Source organism: Myotis davidii, unplaced genomic scaffold (genome assembly GCF_000327345.1).
Source record: "Myotis davidii unplaced genomic scaffold, ASM32734v1 scaffold323, whole genome shotgun sequence".
Taxonomy (NCBI): domain Eukaryota; kingdom Metazoa; phylum Chordata; class Mammalia; order Chiroptera; family Vespertilionidae; genus Myotis; species Myotis davidii.
Genome location: NW_006295491.1, coordinates 1783686 through 1791179, shown reverse-complemented (window position 1 = coordinate 1791179; position 7494 = coordinate 1783686). Strand labels below are relative to the sequence as shown.

The 7494-nt window shown below is 36.1% G+C and overlaps 1 long non-coding RNA gene across 1 annotated transcript in view; it reads left to right on the top strand.

The window, feature by feature from the left end:
• LOC107184148 overlaps window positions 1-6552 on the top strand; it is a 29483-nt gene extending 22931 nt beyond the window's left edge. Inside the window, exons 2-3 of the long non-coding RNA XR_001514966.1 lie at window positions 4302-4342; window positions 5852-6552. This is a non-coding gene — a long non-coding RNA (uncharacterized LOC107184148). The remainder of the gene's footprint in view (window positions 1-4301; window positions 4343-5851) is intronic.
• Window positions 6553-7494: the final 942 nt, after the last annotated feature.

The window sequence follows — 7494 nt, the reverse complement described above, 5'->3', positions numbered from 1 at the left end:
AGAATTAAAAGTTTATCCATTTTAAAAACTCAGCTTTTTCAATCATTTAGACCTAACTCTACAAAACCATCTTATTAAAGTTATTATTTTATTTCCAATTAATAAGTCTATTTTTAAAACCTACTAGTGTAAAATCAGTACACACACAAAAAAAATTTTAACTCAAATTTTTTAAGTGATTTGATAAGTTAGTTCTTTATCACATTCCCTTTAATGCTTTAATCTATTTGTGAAAACTTTCTATTTTCTGCTTAAGAGAAGGTCAACGGCTTTCACTTCACGACTCTAACATAATCATGAATTGAAATAAGAACTCTTAGCTCTTTGGACTGACAAAGCTACCAGTATGCCTAAGCCAATAAAGCGATTCGTTCATTAACGCTGCTAATAAAGCAACCTTTTGTTAGTCTATGAAACATCAGAAACCTCAGAGACTCTAACTTTGCAATTTTCCCATTTTTGTCATAGGAATTTAAAAGTTCTCTTATGTGCCATCTACTTTAACAAGTAAAACATAATCATTCTAAAAATTTGTCCTTCCACTCTAGGTAATTTAATAGCTTAACACATTAGTTCCAACTTCAGAAAACTGTTCCTAGATGAAACTATTTATATTTTATTTAATTATTCCCTTTTGTTTGTCCATAGAGCCAATCTGTCTGGAAATTTCTGCCAACTTCAAATAAACAACTAAAGGAATAATCCTTACAATATTCTCAAAATGAAAAACAAAAATGTTCACTTACCCAATCAGCATTAATTGATCAACTATAGTAAGCAAGGCATGGAAGATACTATGAAGATTAATACACAGTCCTTGCCCTCAAGCAACTCAATTTAAGAAAAAAGATGGGCATTTTTTAAAAATGACTGTAAGGCAGTTTTTAATAGTGTTTAATAAATATAGTAGCATGATACAATTAATTGAACTGAGACAAGATAAAAAAATCTTCAATGAGGAGATGTTTTTAAGCTAAATAAATGAAAGTATATTTTAGGCTTAGAGAATAGCTTATATATAAAACAAGATAGATAAAACATGGTAAATTCAAAATTTTTAATTAATTTAGTAAAGCTGGAATGTATTGTGCATATAAGAAATTAGTAGAGAATGTCTGTTAGTGCTTAAAGAGCCACATTTGCCCTGCGCTCTAGAATTTGGACTTCATTCCATGCAATGGGTACTCATTAAAAAGTTGTAAGAAAAGGTATGTGGTACTCAGGTCTGGGTTTTTGTGTGTATGTGTATTTTGTTTTGTTTTGTTTTAGAAAAGTCAGTCATGAATGCCCAAAAGCTTCTATTTTCAATAACTTCAGATCCACAAAACAGCTAAGTCACTTGATCAGTCCTGCAGCTTAGGAAATAGGAGAACCAGGACTCAACCCTGGCTTGAGTCTTCCACACTCTTAAATATGCACTCTCCCAAGAAGAGATAACAGTTAAAACAATCATAACAGCCCAGCCAGTGTGGCTCAGTGGTTGAGTGTCGACCTATGAATCAGGAAGTCATGGTTAGATTCCCAGTCAGGGAATATGCCAGGGTTGTGGGCTTGATCTCCAGTAGGGGGCCAGGAGGCAGCCAATCGATGATTCTCTCTCATCATTGATGTTTCACTCTCTCTCCTTTTTTGTCCTTTCCTCTCTCTGAAATAAATAAATATTTTAAAAAAATCATAACAGAAATCTAACTACTTTGTTAAACTGCCCAGGTATTCCATGGATATACAAAATAGCAAAATTCAAAAGCATTCCCTTCCCTTCAACACCTTTAATTTGTATTTGTATTATAGATAATATGTTCAGTGGTGCAATTACAACCAAGCATTTTTAGCAATCTATTATCAGTTCATAACTTCATTTGGAAGTGAGGCATATCGAAGTTTAAAATATACTCTATCAGTATAAAAAATAAGAAAATAGGGAGCCCTTAAAGATCATCATCCCTGATACTAAACATCAAAACTAGTAGGCAAAGGAGAAAGCACTTTAGAGAAGAGAAAAAAAGAGGTATTTAGAGTAATCTTTATAAGTAGGAAAGGGGTCTTTTATTGCATAGCTTCCATGTAAGAAAATAGCAAGAGCCGTAACCAGTTTGGCTCAGTGGATAGAGCGTCGGCCTGCAGACTGAAAGGTCCCAAGTTTGATTCCGGTCAAGGGCATGTACCTTGGTTGTGGGCACATCCCCAGTGAGGGATGTGCAGGAGGCAGCTGATCGATGTTTCTCATCGATGTTTCTAACTCTCTGTCCCTCTCCCTTCCTCTCTGTAAAAAATCAATAAAATATATTTTTTAAAAAATAGAGAAAATTATAAAACTCAAGAGCATTTGTGAACCAAGTGGCAGGCTTTTTGGACATGGTTCAATATCAAAGCACACATTATTATTTCTCCTTTTTTATCAAATGCCAATAAAATAAAAAAGAATTACTACCTATCATTCTCTCACATTCATAACTTTTTATAACATACTGACTAAAGTATGCAATAATAGCTCTTTAATTTTTATCCATATATCTATATATATAAAACCCTACTATGCAAATAGACCAAATGGCCGAGCAACCGAATAACCGAATAACCAGTTGCTATGACATGTGCTGACCACTAGGGTGCACTCATGGAACATGGTGGGCATCAGCAGCAGGAGGCAGAGCGTGGAACTTGGCGGGCATCGGCTATGGTGGGATGGTGGAGCAGGTGAGCGGGGGCACCAGACCAAGGCGGGGCGCCATTCGCTGTCATCAGGGCAAGCCTCTGCTAGTTCCTGACAATTCTTTGCTCCTGCACACCATGGTTCCGCCCGGCACTCACACCTGCTGCCGGTGCCTGGTGCCGACACCAATCACTCAGAGCTATCAGCGGGTGCAAGTGGCAGCTGCCGGATCCAACTGCCCTCAGGCTTCTCCACCTCCCCCTGCTCCTGAGGGGTAATCGGCGCCAGCAGCTGCCTCTCGTACCCGCTGCTGGTGACGTCCCCACCCGCACCCACTGTCAGTGCCAGAGCTGCCACTCACACCTGGTGCTGGCACCAGCCCCAATTGCTCCACGCTGTCAGCAGGTGTGAGCAGGGCCGGCGCCATCAGCATGTGGGAGCGGTAGCGGTAGGACCGAGGCTGCCAGCAGACAGGGAGCTGGAGCCCACAGCAGGAGGGGCCAGGCAGGGGTGCGAAGGATAGGCCAAGACCTGCCTCTGTGGCCACAGCAGCCTCATGGCCTACAGTTCCTTTCAAGGTGCACAAAGTCGTGCACTGGACCCCTAGTATCTTTAATACGAAAGAAAAAACTACAACAGCACAATCATCCAATAGAATTATTATGCTAGTCATTAATAGGGCAAAAATAAATATACTCTGCTCTCTGAAAACTGGAGAGATTGATGTGAACTAATCAAACAAATAGATCACAAATGTGATAAAAGCCATGAATACACATAACAGGAGCATTTAACCTACTGAGTGTTTTGAATGAGGAAAGCCTTTCTTTCAAGGAAGTGACCTTTAGATTGATATTTAGAAAATGTTTAAAAGTTAGGAGGGATTTAGGAGAGTGGCTGATGGGGGAAGGGATCGTGGAATTAAGGTGTGGTTCACAGGGTAGGACAATTATATTGGCAAAGTTTTATTAAGGTGATGGTGAGAACATAGGTGCTATGTATGTGTGTTCATAACATTCGTATTAAAAAAACTTTTTATGTTGAAAATTTCAAACACAAAATAAACAGAATATAATAAACCCATATGTATCCATTACCCAACTTTAGCAATCATCAACATCCTGCTATTCTTGTTTCATCTGAACCCTCCACTCCCTGCCACCCAACTTATTCTCATGTTTTAAGGTAAAATTTACATACACTGACATATACACTCCTTTACCATACTACTCTGACAAGTACACTCCTGTAACCTCTACACTTTTTCACTTCAGGAAATTCCCTTATGCCCCTTCCCAACTGAGCATGAGCACTTCCCATAACTAAAGAACTAGTCCACTGTTCAATATTCTTTTTACCACAGATTAGCTTTGCCTGTTCTAGGACTTAGTATAAATGGAATCAGAGCATACTGTGTCCAGCATCTTTCACTGGGTGAGTTTGTGAGAGCCACCCATGTCACTGGCATGCAAGTTTTTTCCTGTTTATTACTGAGTAGTATGCCACTGTATGAACATATGAAAACTTTTTAACTACTTATCCTATAGATTGATGTTTGGGTCGTTTCCAGTTGTTAGCTACTATGAATAAATCTGCTCTAAACATTATTTTAAAAGGCTTTTTGTAGACATGTTTTCATTTCTCTTAGGAAAATACCCAGGAGAAGAACTAGAACTGCTGGTTGCAAAGGTAGGTATAATGCTTAAATTTATAAGAAACTGCCAAATGGTTTTCCAAAGTGGCTCTACCATTTTATACTCACACCATAGATAAAGGGGGACTACTGTGTACTGCTTTCCACACATGCTGGAACTATCATCAAAGTACTTCTCATTACCTTGGTGAATGAAGTATCTCCTAAACCTCTTTGTGGATAATGGTGGGAATATGGAGAGGTGTGGATGGTCTCATTGAAAAATCCATTCCATCAGTCCTATTTCCCTTAATCTTTTGAGTTCTTCCTCTAACTATACCATGAGTGTGTAAGCCAGTGATGGCGAACCTATGACACGCATGTCAGAGGTGACACACGAACTCATTTTTTTGGTTGATTTTTCTTTGTTAAATGGCATTTAAATATATAAAATAAATATCAAAAATATAAATCTTTGTTTTACTATGGATGCTAAGATCAAAAAATTTCTATATGTGACATGGCACCAGAGTTAAGTTAGGGTTTTTCAAAATGCTGACATGCCGAGCTCAAAAGTTTCGCCATCACTGGTTAGGCATTTAACATCATTTAATATAGATCAATGCTGAAAGCAATCAAGGGAGCAAACAATACAACACACCCTAGCTGCTTGAGCAAGAATACTGAATACAGAATCTCTGGTAATTGCCCCATGCCAGTATACGGAGCCAAATGCAAAAAGCATGTTCCCTTCTCATCATCAGAACCCATTTCTCTACATATTCCTAAGGTTATTACTAAGATGTTAGCAAAAACCTTTTAATGCTGATAGATAATGCTTTTCTTCCTTTTTTGCCTATGCAAAGGCAAAGCATGTTACAATATGACTCCAGTTAGAGTTCTGTAAAGAACAAGGATTATTGAAGGGGGTAGGAGGAAGCTAGCTTCCTTTGAATGGTAACTGTCATAAGCAAGATTGTTATAGGTCTTCAAAGAAGACAACGAAAGACAACTTCTGTCAGCAAGAAACTTCATAGAGTTTGGAGACCTGTAATATGTTTCCATAATGCCCTATATAAAGTAAATTTTTTTAAAAGGTTATTAGCAGCAATAAATATGGCCTATGTCCAATAAGGGGCATCTATTACATTGCTTTCCATCTCAAATTTTCTTAAAATTAAGCAATATAAGATTTTTCTATTATGTATTTAGTATGAACTGTCACAAAGATGAGGCAGCATTATGGTATTCAAATGCAAGAGCAATTAAATTTGAGCCTCTAGAGGGCAGCATTTCTCATTGGATAGACAGGTGAAATGCAGGATAAGAAGTTTCTTTCTGTAAGATGCCTCAGTCCTTAATATATCATTGTGCATTGTGAATCTTTAATAGGTCATTATTATGTATACAATGTTCCTTCAAACTTACTTAACCACAGAGCCTTTTATTCAAGAATCATCTCTAATGACTACTATAGAATGCATTTTGGAAACAATCTAGTGGGCAAAATTTTCTCAAGTTGTACTTCCGTCTTCATGGACTTACTCCTCTAATTTTTAAAACAGGTCTTGAGACATCTCCCTGTACTCACAGATCATGACTAGGAATGAACAAAATCTGGTAAGAGCATTCATCTATTTTATGGAAATCAGAAACATGCAGAACTTATTGCTTGGCTTGCTCAAAAGACAATAGTAGATACAGGGGTTGGCAAAAGTAGGTTTACATTTGTATAGAAAAACTGATCTTGTCACAGTATCAAACAACTGTAAACCTACTTTTTCCACCCCTGTAAATAAAAGAAAAAAGTTTGGTGCTCTAAATAGTTGAGATATGGACTCTCACAACTTAAAAAACCAAAGGAGTTTAAGTATATTTAATAAAACATTTTCCTATTGATCCAAATATTAAATATTTGAACACCATTAACAATCTTTCCACAATTCATGTCAACTGAAAGTCCATTTCTAATCTAAAGGACTGTTGTAAACCTGATAAGAGCTCTACAGATCTCTATAGATAAAACATTCTTAATTTTACTTGTGAGAAGGGATTTAAACAAAATTACACACACCTTTTTTTTTTTGGTCTTTCACCAACATGATAAAAAGTTTTTAGAATGTAAACATTTTTCCACTCTTCAAGTATTCTAATAACAGGGGTGGGGGCGGGGAATCAAGCCACAGTTTCAAATAAAATGTGTGTGGCCAAATGCTTTTCTAATTACCAAATATCATTTTACCCATAAACAACATGTCAAACATTTCCTATTTATTTATTTATTTATTTATTTATTTGTTATTCATTTCCTTGTTAATGCTTCAGGACTATAAGGCATGCTACAAAGAAAATAAGCAGCTTTTTCCAGGGTTCTTGATTCAAGTCTTCTTGGGACTCTGCCTGTGAAATTAGCATTAACAAAAAATATTATAATCCCTAGTCCCCAGTCTCCAAAATACTTTAAGAAAATATATAACCAACTCTCAAAGTTTTAATTTCCAGTCCTGGAAGTACAGTATACTAGTGTAACCAACCAATACATTAGCCATTAGCTGCATGTGAACCCTTGAAATGTGACCAGTGTTAATAAGGAATTGAATTTTTATTTAATTATAATTAATTTTATCTAAATATAAAAACTGAAGCAGTGTAAAATGGCCTTCTGCTAAAGATAATTTTATTGTTTTGGTGAGTCTACATTTCATTGTAACCACTGCACTGCACACTAAACTGTACATGTAGAAATATAGTGACTCATTTCTAGTATTACACAGAAATAAAACTGATCTAGTCAGTATCAATTAACTATTCGGCTGAAATTTTTTTTCTACACACTAATGCAATAGCAGTGCAATATATTTACTTAATTTTTTTGGCAAATAAGTTGCAGTGATGCCTATGTAAATTAAAATTGGTAACTAAATAGAGATACTTTTTCACTTTAATTTTAGTTGCTTTTTAAATTTTAATATTTTGAATATAATTAAGTTACTTTCTTTTTAACTCTAAAAACAAATGGACAAAGGAAGTGGTAGACAAATTTTTAAAATTAAAATAAAGGTATTCTATCTATGCAGCATCAAGTGGAGATTTGGAAACTACTAGCACTATGACCAGAACAGTGAAGTGAGATTGAAAGATATTTTACTATTAATGACAATTACAATTAGCTGTGGCAGAGCAAAATACAAAAGATGTTTCTTACGTA